The sequence below is a fragment of the Piliocolobus tephrosceles genome, chromosome 8 (genome assembly GCF_002776525.5).
Source record: "Piliocolobus tephrosceles isolate RC106 chromosome 8, ASM277652v3, whole genome shotgun sequence".
NCBI lineage: Eukaryota > Metazoa > Chordata > Mammalia > Primates > Cercopithecidae > Piliocolobus > Piliocolobus tephrosceles.
This window is the reverse complement of record NC_045441.1, coordinates 146357226-146368866: the sequence shown is the minus strand read 5'-3', so window position 1 is coordinate 146368866 and position 11641 is coordinate 146357226. Positions and strand designations below refer to the sequence as shown.

Below are 11641 nucleotides of genomic sequence, written 5' to 3'. Positions count from 1 at the left end.
CCCGTCCACCTCTTCCCTAGTCCGCCCGTCCGCCTCTCCCCTAGTCCGCCCGTCCACCTCTCCCCTAGTCCGCCCGTCCGCCTCTCCCCTAGTCCGCCCGTCCGCCTCTCCCCTAGTCCTGCCCGTCCACCTCTTCCCTTTTAAAAACATTTTCTTCAAGAATTGAGTGGCCACATAGTTTCTTATTCTAGAATAACACAGAAAGACAGTGCCACTCCCATGCTCTGGGGTAATTTCCATTTTAAATATGCAATTTCTCCTCTTTTAATAGAAGTCAGATTTCTTTTATCTGTAATTAAATCCAGAATATGCTATTTTTTGAAGGTCCTTGTGGAGTTTTGACTTTGTTGTTCTGAAAATGAATAAGAGTTCTGAGCGTCAGTTGAGTGAACGACTCAACTCATGACCCACTGGTTGTGAAACACAAACCTTGGTCTGGGCCGTGTGGTCGTGGCAGCCCCCGCCCTCCCGCCGGTCTGCTGGCTCCGTCTGCCCCGCCAGCCACTGTCTTTCCGGCCACAGCCCGTTAGCCCAGGGCCCTTTGGCACGGACCTGAGACTTGGCGCTGACTTGGTCAGACGACCACAAGAACACAGCCGCTTCTGGAGGCCCGTATTCCGCGCACCGTGCCCCTGCTCACTGCAGGGTTCTGCGCGTTGCATTTTGGGGTGAGTCTTCAGTAGACCTTACGGGACTCTCCTATGATCTTCTGTCCTCGGTTTTCCTGAGGGGTGCGAGGTAAGAAACTCGTTGAGAAAACTCACCTGGAGCTGCTGAGGAGGCTTCTCCAAGTCTCTCAGCCAGAACACGCCTGAGTCCATCTTGGGGCCCAGGGCCAGGAGAGAAGTTGGTGTACCTGGTGAACCACATGGTTCCTGCCACCAGGCAGTCAGAGTCACTTCCCGTGTCACACGTCTCTCGTCCGGAGCTGGGAATCTCGCTCCAGATTTTGTGCTTACCCTCCTGGCTTCTCTCACCCAGAGGAGTGCCGGATTACGTCAGTTACCAGGTGCACGGCACACCTTTCTGCCTTTCTTCCCCTGGATTGTTTCTCAGCCTTGGTCTTTATTAAGCTGAGTGTTTATACCTGAGCTGCCTGCAGCCCCTTTGGAAACAGGTGAAGCATCCGTCATCCATAAAATTGGCCACTCTGTGCCCCGTCCCCAGGAGGCCCTGGCACTCCTTTCCCCAGGGACACCCGACAGCCCAGGGCAGTCAGCACAGAGCCATGCCGTGACTTGGAGGCGAATGGGGTTGAACCAGGAGTCAGTTCTGTTGTGGGGAAGGTGACCCTTTCTCTTTCCTCCCCTGCAGTCAACTTCTGGAAATCACTGGCACAGGGAGGGCTTCTGTGAATGGGAGATGATGGAGGCCTTGAGGAGAAGAAAAAGGAGCATCTGGGGAGGAAGGAGTCCTTGGCGTCCCTCAGACACAGTGTGCAGATGGCTGTCTTTTTGCCAGATTCCAGCAAATAGCTGGACAGGAAACCATGGGGCAGTGTCCCACGTGACCGATGCGTCCAAGCAACCTCATGGCACTGGGCTCTCCAGGCTCCCCCGCGGCTGTGGCCCCAGCCTCTGGCCCCACAGCTGCCTCATGCACCTCCCACGCTCTCCTGAGGGCTTCAGCTGTCCTGGGCATCTCGTCTTGGTCATCTGGGTAGCAGGTCCTGAGAGAAGTACCCAGGAGAATGCTGTGTGTGTCCCAAGCTCTCCAGTTGCTTCCGACCCCTGGACTTGGACACCCAGTACATGTTCAGGTTGCCAGAGTCAATGTAGTTAAACCCCAGCTTGCTTGGGGTGCCTGTTTTTTAGGTGAACTATGTGGAATTCACTCCAGGTCTTTCTCTTTCCTTGTATATGGGAAGGTTTGTACTTGGAGGCTGGGACCTCATCACCTCTAGCAGCAGGCACAGGTCCCTGCATGGCCCCATTCTGCTGAGATGGTCCCTGCTGGTGGAATTGTGGTATCTCACTGAGCATGTGTGTGTGTCTTGCTGTGTGAGCCCATGTCTCACTGTGTGTGTGTGAGAGTGATTGTGTGTAGTGTGTGTCTGTCACTGAGTGTGTGTCTCACTTTCTGAGCACATACGCACATGTGTAAGTGTGCAGAATGGTCATTAGCTGACTGGTATTAGGTTTTGTCATGGTTGCCTTCTGGAAACTGTGTAGGGCACCCCGTTCCCTGACCTGCCACTGACAGTGCCTGGGAAACTGCAGAGCCTGCCACACACGTGCACACATGTGCATCGAGTGTTACTGGAAAACTGCAGGGCCCCCCCACAGGTGGACACGTGTGCATCGAGTGTTACAGCAGGAACAGAGCCAGTGCCCACAGCCCTGGCTGGTGTCCACAGGACTGAGTTTCAGTCCCACAGCCTTGACTTCCATGTGATGTTGGACACATTGGTCTCCTCCAGCCTCGTATTTTCCATCTGTGAACTGGGCCGACGCTCCACTGTGAGCTGATGGGAGGCCACCTCGGATCACCTGTGTGCTGGGTGCTCCATGCCATGGCTGTCGCCCCTGTCGCTGTACTGAGGCTATTGCAGAAGTCAGCATGGGGCCTGGGCTTCTACACCAAGGTGCGAGATGCTCACCCCGTGGAATGAGGTCACTCTGGCAGCAGGACCGCGGCCGTGCTCACGCCAACTCCGCCTTCGTGGGCACCACGCATGGGCACTCCCTCTGGTTGGGCAACAGCTGTCATACTGGATTGTGTTCATTTTTTGCCTTAAATTATTAACTGCCATTCCTGCTCATCAAAAAAGTGGCGTTAGGTGCTTCCACGTGGATGGAAGGGTACTCAGAGCAGCTTGTTCAACCTTCTCATCAGGATCATTGTCAGGTCCTTCCGGTGTGGTCCTGGGGACCGGTGACGAAGGACACCCCCATCGCGTCTCACCTACGGCTCTTGGGCCACAGGCAGTGGCACTTAAACGACAACCCCGGAGCCACAGGCTTCCTCCGTCCACAGCCAGCGTGCCCACGGACAACACACGTAATTGTGGACACCACTTGGCCACCACGACTGTTTACACTGCAGCCCCGGGAGCCACAGCGGCAGCCGGTCTCTCCTGAATGACGGTTCAGCACCGAGTGTATTGGTGGCACGGTCCGTTTCTCTGCCAAGCGCTTATGTTGTGCCTGGGGTCTGAGCCACAGCAGCATGTGGACGGGAGAGATTCCCCCAGAACAGGTGTCTGGGGCAGACGGTTGCAGGGTGGCTGTCCAGTGCGTGGGGATCGTGCCTGTGGCTTCATCCCTGCATGGACCCAGTCCTCCCCGTCAAGCGCGTGGGGACCGTGCCTGTGGCTTCATCCCTGCGTGGACTTAGTCCTCTCCTTGTTTCAGGTGGTCCCTGGGTCCTTTGTGCATGTCAGTAATCACAGAGGCGGGACGAACACCAAGCAGAGCAGCTTGGCTGGGCTTGTCCCTTTAATTTACATCACGACAGATGATTGTAATCACTCATCGCCCGACGACTGCCCGCTCTGCCACGATCACCCTTCACTGAGCTGGTGGCTGAGCGACAGGGACAAAGCCGCCTGTCTCCAAAGCCGCCTGTCTCAGGGTTGGAGAAAACACGCTTTAGTCAGTAGAGTTAAACCACCTGATTTATTCCGTATTTTGGAAGGTCAGTTTGATTTAAGGAAATGTCAGTTTGATAGAATGTTTTGAAAGAAATGCAGCTCATAAATACTGTGCTGAAAGCTCAGCCTTGATACAAGCTCATTTTATAAAATAACTTAATAAAGGAAACTTTGGGTTCAAACAAAAAGCCTTGAAAGGTCCTTCTTCATCCCTCCAGGCCGTCCTTCTTAGCAGGGCCGATGTGGCCTCTTTCCATGCCGTTCATCGCTTTGCAAAACCTTTCGTGTTCATAAATATGCAAAGGTAATAAACGCAATGTCTCTAGCAGGCTGCCTGGTGTGCGGTGGATGCTCTGTCAGCCATCGCTGGGTGATGCCTGCTGTGGGGATAATGAGACCTCCAGAAAGTTATGGTCAAGACCTAACCCCTGCTACCTGTGGATGTGGCCTTATTTGGAAATAGGATCTTTGCAGATGTCATTAAGAGGAGGTCAGACTCCATGAGGATGGGTCCCAATCCAACATGACTGTGTCCTTAGAAGAAGAGGGGAACACCTCGAGAAGGCACAGACACAAGAGCGGCCACGCGCAGACAGGCAGAGACGAGCGGTGCAGCCACAGCCTCGGTAGATCGGGAGAAAGCCGGTTACACACACGGCGAGACGGCGAGATGGCGAGACCTGCGATGGCAGCCGCTGGGGGCTGCACGGGAGACGGGGTGTTTCTACCCTGCAGTGATGTGTCGCCACGCACAGGTGGAGTGTGGCGATTCTGCAGTAAGTGGCTAGGTTTTCATGGAAGAAAAGAAAACTCTTCTTTATGCAGATTTACTTACAATAGATCATTGTACTTATTTCTAGATAATTATTTGTAAAGTCAGCAACTAAGGAAGCGTTTTTTATATGGGTTGTGGGGAGGGAGACTTTCACATTAAACAGATTAGCAGGAAACAAGGAAAAGAAGATGTCGTATCCGTAGATCTGAGGACTTTAACTCCTTCACGGCCCGTGTTCCTTGGAAGCTTTCGCTGTGTGTCTTTCCAGGTGTGGTCTGGCTGCTGGTGTGGACCTTGTGCACATGGACGCGGCAGATGGAGGCAGATGAGGGGCCCCAAGCAGCTACGCTGAGGAGATTTGGGGAGCGGCGGGGTGCTGAGGCTGGGTTCTTGGAGACTTTCCTGTGGTCCTTTTCCTCATGGGGAAGCAAGGCCTGGGCTCTCTGGGGGACCTCCATGCACCCGGTTGCCTTTGCTCAGGAGGGGAGGGGGGCCGGCCGTCTGCATCACCCACTCTAGGCCACAGTGTTACGTGTGTTTCCCAAACACAGACCAGGAAAGAATCCAGAGCTCAGTTGTGGGGCCAGCAGGCGAGACTGCAGGGGATCTTCCTCGGGTGCACCTGCTCAGTCTGTGACTGACTGTGTTATGGAATCCAAATGCTTGTCCTGAAAGAGACCGTCGTCATTGGGCTTCGCTGCCTGTAACGTGGAAGTTCATCTCAAATCATGTTTTTCCCCAAGTTTGATGGTTCTAGCAGAAGAGTCATGTGCGGCTGTCGGGAGATTCGGTTTCCTGCAGGCACAGCAGAAGAGCAAAGTTTCCAGTTCATTCTGTGGTTGCTGAGAGGCAGATGGGCTGGGCAGGTGTCGATAGGAAAAAGCAGCAAAAAGGAGGGAAAGGTGGATTAAGGGTCATTTCTGTATTTATCATAAAATAGAATTGCAAAGGATTGATGGTAGATGCTCCCGTGCCCATGGGTGCTGAGTAGAATCGGGAACTGGGCTGCGGCCCAAGTTGCCAGTAACCACAGAGGGCGTGACCTCAGGGTCGCTGGGTGGGTCTGGTGCATCTTTTGTTTTTGTTTGTGAATTTTAAAAGCTTGATGGACACATCCGAAGTGCCTGATCATCCGATAAGGACGACGTTGTGAGCCTGGAATGCTGTGAGTGGAACACGCATCCCGATGTGGGTGGCACAGCTGGTGAGCGGAGCCCGCGTCCTGATGTGGGCAGCATAGCTGCACCTGCTTCCACCATGCTGGGCGGCCGCTCACCGTCCCCTCACCTGGGATGATGCGTGGGACTTAACGAGTAGCTTCTATAAGGACTCTAAGGGGGTCAGGGAGAGGCGCTGCCAGGGAGAGCCACTGTGCTGCTGTGTTGATTGTAGGCACTGAACAAGAATCACTCAAAAGCAACGTTGGCAAAATGTAGCTATAAGAAATAGGCCTCATCGGACCCTGGAGAAGCAGCAGCAGGAGTCCAGCACCGTCCTGCTCCAGCAGCCGATTGAGCTTTGTGGAGAATGGATCTGCTGTGGACAGTGACGGGGTGCACACGACAATGTCCCGTCATCGAACCGAGCACCCTTTCAGGGGCTTCTCGTGCCCATCCTAAACCCAGGAACATAGAAGTATTTTGTTCTGTTGGAAAATGCATGCAAAAGTGACTTTTGCAAATGTGTTTTTCCCAACACTTTCCCCTGGGCTCATGGGAGGACTGAGAGAGCACCCACTGTTTCAGCGCCGAATCCAGTGCCCGCCGCCCCGCTGGGGACAGAGAACAAGCCGGGTGTGCCTGCCTGCTCCCGGCCGCTGTCTGGGTGAGGCCCCGGGGAGTGCTTGGGTGGCCCCGCTGTGATGGCTCGGGGCGTCCACTAAGGAGATCTGACCTTGTCGAGGGGCAGGGTGACACTCCTTGGCAGAGGTGACCTTTGAGGCAAGATTAGCAGGACCTGAGGGGGTTACCGAGGCTAATACGAAGGCAGGAGGAGCTTCCAGGTGGAGGGAGTGTGTGGGAGAAGGTCTGCATTAGAGCAAGAGCCTCCAAAGATTCCAGACTGAAAAAAAGCAGCAAGAACCAGAGAGAGAGGAAGAGGCCTCGGCCCAGACTCCATCCACAGACAGTGGGGTCTGGAACAGGGCCCCGTTAGAAGTGTCTCTCTGACTGCAGTAAAGGGGATGGCTGGGCAGAGCACGAAGGGCAGGGAGCAGGCAGAGGCCACCTGGCCTGACCACGGGCACTGGTGTGTGGGCTGCAGAGTCTGCAGGTGTCTTGGAGGTGCCAGCAGTGGGATTTGGTGATGGATTGGACCTAGGGGAAGAGTCAGGAATGAATGGTGCCTGTGCCTGCAGGCATGTCGGCTGCGATCATGGAAGGTGAGGCTGACGGGGCTGCAGGGCACACTGTGGGCAGGGCTTGTTTGGGGTAGGTGGAGGCTGTGGTGCCTGAGAGCAGCCGTGTAGAGGTGTGGGATGGGCAGAGAGGTGCGTGCGCCCCCATTACTGGACCCGCCAAGGTGCCTCTCCTGGTCGCCAGATTCTGGAGAGGAGGCTGCCTCCTGCAAGGCCTCACCCACGGACTACATGAAGGTGTTCTGACGTGTTTGTTGCATGAATAATCAACCGCAGAAAATAATCTCATGGCATGTTTCATAGACTTGACTCACAGACAAGAACGGCCCATAAATGTGTGCTTTTCCTTCGTGTCTTCCTCTTATTCTGTCCTCATCCCACACAGAAGTCTTGTTGAGTGTCTGCAGAAAGGGTGTGGCCTTTCATTCCTGAGGAGTGTCCTGTCCCCCACCCTGTCCCACTGGGGGACTTCAGCAGTTTTCTTCTTGGTCTCAGGACGAGAGCACAGTCGAATCAGCCCACGCACGGGACATTTCTGAGCACTGTGTTTCCATCACACCCCACAGGCACAGTCCAACTTCACATGGGCCCTAAATCAGAATAGTAACTTTTAGCCACAGTCTGTTTGGTACTGACTTCTCTCTAGGCCCCCCATGCTCTCTGGGGTCTCTGCATCTCCGGGGTCTCTGCATCTCTGGGGTCTGCATCTCCGGGGTCTCTGCATCTCTGGGGTCTGCGTCTCTGGGGTCTGCATCTTTGGGGTCTCTGCATCTCTGGGGTCTCTGCATCTTCCGCAGTGGCTGTCCCATGGCTTATTTACACGCAGCTTCAGGGAAATGCCAGCCATGTTTACATACATCTCCTTTTACCACATTAAACCTATTGAACCTCTTTACGTGTTTTTATAAAACATACCAGGAAAATTTGTCTTTCCATTTTGTCATAGCATTCATTCCTCTTCAGAATTTCCCATAAGATCAGAAGCTAAAGCTGGTCCTGAATGATTTCCTTTTCCTTCTTTGCCTGGCTGTTTTCCCGTTTTCTGTGATCTTTAGCTGCACGTTAAACAGTCAGAGCCACGTCGGAGTCCGCTGTGCTGTGAGAGGATGCCGGGCCCCTCCAGTGGCGCCTACAGACCCTCGTTTCTCATCCAGCTCGTGTTTCTCCCTCAGTCGCTACGGCTCATCTGCCCCAGTTGTGAGATTTTCCTACAGTGTCAGTCGTTTGTAAAGCCCCTTTTAGTTCCCAGCTGCAGATGGCCCAGCCATGAAGGCGCACTCAGAAATTCCCAGGCAAGCCTGTGTCTCCCCAGCCATAAAAATTGCTCTAGGTTAGTTTATGAAAATCACTTTTATTGACATTACTTGAAATTGAACAGAATCCACTCCCAGGACTAAGACAGACTGACTGTGCTTCTGGGGGGTGTGCCCGCCGGGTGCTTGGGAAGCAGATGCCAGGGTGAGATCGATGGGGGCCAGCCTGGGCAGGGGAAGGCGGCAGAGCCTCAGACCCGGCAGGAGCCCCCGAGGTGCAGATCGTAGAAGGGCGACACTAGCCAGGGAGGGCTGTCCCGGTAGCCCAGGGCGCTTTGTCTCAGGCTGAGAACAGCCCGGGTGGAGCCTGGCCTCAAGGAAATGTGATGGACCCCAAGGGGCTGGGAGCTGTGGCCAGGTGTCTCCAAAAGATCCGAAGGGCGCCCCCCGCAGCCCCCAGGAGGCAAAACAGTGGCCACCCCCATCTACCGTCCACGCAGCAGAGATTCAGGCTTCCCCAGGAGGCCAGTGTGTTTGGTGCTGATGCTGTTGGTGGCCAAACCACACTTAATTTTATTTCATCATTTCAAGAACTTCCCCCAATAACCCACCAAACCAGTAGTCACTGCTTCTGGAGGAATCTAATTAAGGCTTTCTGCCTGTGTCTTTAACTTTCACAATCTGATTTTCATTCGTGGGTTTCTTTGCTCCCTTCTGAAAGAAAGTTGGAAATGAATCAACAAATGAATAGAACATCAAAGAAGATCACTTATGATGGAAATGCCAGGTGTAATAAACATGAGCACATGTTTCACAAAAAAATTTCCTCTCGTAGAAGTCATTGCCGTATTAATTTAATCCTGCTGTCTAAGATAATATAATCTCTTTGAAACAGTCTTGACTTTAGTGCACAGGGACTTTTCTGGATCAGAGGCCAAATTTCCATCACCTGGTGAGCTAATTGGATGTGGCAGCCTCCCATGCAGATGGGGACTCTCTTGTCAATGCTCTCCCTTCAGAGACAAAGAGAGACAAATGTCTATATTCATTCCCTCCCCTCATGCGTGAGTAACGCTACCTTGTCCCTCTTCCTCGCTCTCTCCCAGGTAGTCACTGCACATTTAAATCTTAGCTTTTGTGTTTCGAGCTGGCCGAGCCTGCAAAGCTGTTTACAGATGCCTGGCAGCCAGGCCTACTGGTTTAAGTACAGTGTGTATTTTGACATGTAAATTTACATGAGGCATATTTAATCAGTCACCGTGACATGCTAATTGGATTCATCTGTGAAATGAATAAAAAACAAACCTGAAAAAAAATGAAGTGAACGTATTACCAGCTGAGACACTTTGTAATCGGTGCTGCACGTCACCAAAATGGGAAAAGATGGAGGTGGCGGGCGCTTGCTGGGGGAGCATGACGTGGACGTAATTCAGTTAGCCACTTTTCCAGCTTCCCGAGACAGACAGACACACACATAGAGCTACTGCAGAGGGCCTGCTTTCACCCTCCTTGGTGCTAATCAGCCAGGAACCTTGGTGCACCTGACACAAGGAGGGCATGTGAGGTCCACCAAGTGAGGCTGCTGAGAGCTGGCTGACACTGCTCTGTGCTGGATGGGACCCTTGGGGACAGCACAGTGCCCTCCATACTCCCAACAGACGCCCCCGCAGAGGCCACCCATGGGCACTGCTAGCTTCTGTGGCTTCTCAGATCTGCGCACCACATCTCTGCATTTCATCTTTTGGCTGGAGACTGGCAAAGGAGGAAGAAATCCCTGGGGTGGCTCCACCCCCATGGCATACCCCAGTTGACCTCCCACTCCAGGTGGCTGTTGTCTCGGTGCCCCTCACTCCTGCCACGGGGAGGGCACTTCCAGTGGGAGGGGTGAGCATCCCTGAGTGGAGCACAGGAGGGAGTGGAGGCTCCTGTGCAGCCAGCACCCAGATGGGGCTGCTGAGGCCTCTGTGCTCCAGGTGTCCCTTTGTATAAAGAGCTGTGCACAGAGAAAGGAACAGGACTTATTTTCTTGGTAGGCAGGTACTTGAGGAGCTGGAGACTGGCATGGAAGAGTCTTGTGGGGGACCAAATGGTGTGGGAACCTGGCCTGGCCTGAGTCTTCTGCAGAGAAGGAGGCCTTCCCCCTACCCACCCTAGCACAGAGCTCAACGTGACTGGGGAGAGCGGGGCCTGAGCTGCACTCCTGGCACCTGGGAGGGTGTGCAGCTGAGGGAAGCTGCGAGGCCGTGGGATGCAAGCTGGGTGGCTCGTGTGTCTTGGGGAAGCTCAGAGAGAACCAGAGGACTGTTTGGATGCCCAGAAGACTTGTAAGAACAGCTGGAGGAGTTTCCAGAGGGGGTTGGCTTGAGGCTCTGCACATGGGAATCAGTAGAAGTTAGGCATCGAGGTTGCCGTGACTGTTTTCACTGGTAAATCTGGAGGCCACTTGTGAACGAAAATTGCACCCGAGATATTCTCCAGTTGTAGCTTAGTAGAATTATGAATTATGTTTTTCATTGATTCTAACAGAAGGTAAAAATATAAGCCTAATCACTTTAGAACATGAGTAATCTACAAAAGCCTGTATTTCCTGAATATTTTCACTCTTTAAAGTAATTCTAATAATAGTATTTTAAAGAGTAACCTTTCTGAGGCCACTTCAAAAGCATTCTGACTTAGATGTACCTTTTCAGGAACATGCTTGTTATATAAATCACGATGTGCCCTACATGTATTTTATTTCTTTCCTAATAAAATGGGGTTCACTAGCAGTGAATTAATGTGTGCCTGCATCATTCCCTGCCTCTTTCAACTCCTGCAGGAACCAAAGGTAATAGCTACATTGAACAAAGTACAGAGCACCAAACTTCTATCAGGTTGCATTTTGTTTTTTTGAGATGGAATCTTGCTGTGTCACCCAGATTGGAGTGCAATGGCATGATCTTGGGTCACTGCAACCTCTGCCTCCTAGGTTCAAGCAGTTCTTCTGCCTCAACCTCTCCAGTAGTTGGGATTATAGGCGCCCACCACCATGCCCAGCTCATTTTTTGTATTTTTTAGTAGAGACAGAGTTTCACCATGTTGGCCAGGCTGGTCTTGAACCCCTGACCTCAGGTGATCCACCCGCCTTGGCCTCCCAAAGTGCTGGGATTACAGGTGTGAGCCCCCACACCTGGCCTCAGGTTGCATTCTTTGAGGACCATGTGGGATCAGCTGTGAGGCTGGTGCCATGGAAAAATATAATGTTGGGCTGAGTTCCTCAAGGAACTTAACTCAAGGATCAGCTGAGGGTCGGTCCAAAAGAGTAAGTCCTGGCTTCAGGCCCATGGATGCTTATGCAGCAGTTCAGGAGGTGAGATAAGCACGAAGAGCCATGAAAGGAAGGAAGACAGGACAGAACATGTGGTGTCTGAGTGGGAGTTGGCCACCAGTGCAGCAGAGAGGGCTGAACATGTAGAGGAAGATGGCACAGAGAATCGAGACTGGAGACGGCTGGGGAAATAATGGGAGATGCCCAACTGAAGGGACAAAGGAGGAGTTCCAGGGATGCAAGCTGGGATCCATCTATCATTGCCACGAGTCAGATGGAGATGCTGAAGACAATGATGATAATGGTGATGGTGATGATAACGATGATAGTGATGCTGATGATGGCGATGGTGGCGATG

At 52.9% G+C, this 11641-nt stretch overlaps 1 protein-coding gene across 2 annotated transcripts in view; it reads left to right on the top strand.

Moving 5' to 3' along the window:
* The window catches only part of PTPRN2 (protein tyrosine phosphatase receptor type N2), a 984778-nt gene that overhangs the window by 488921 nt on the left and 484216 nt on the right, over positions 1 to 11641 (top strand). The window lies entirely within an intron of this gene.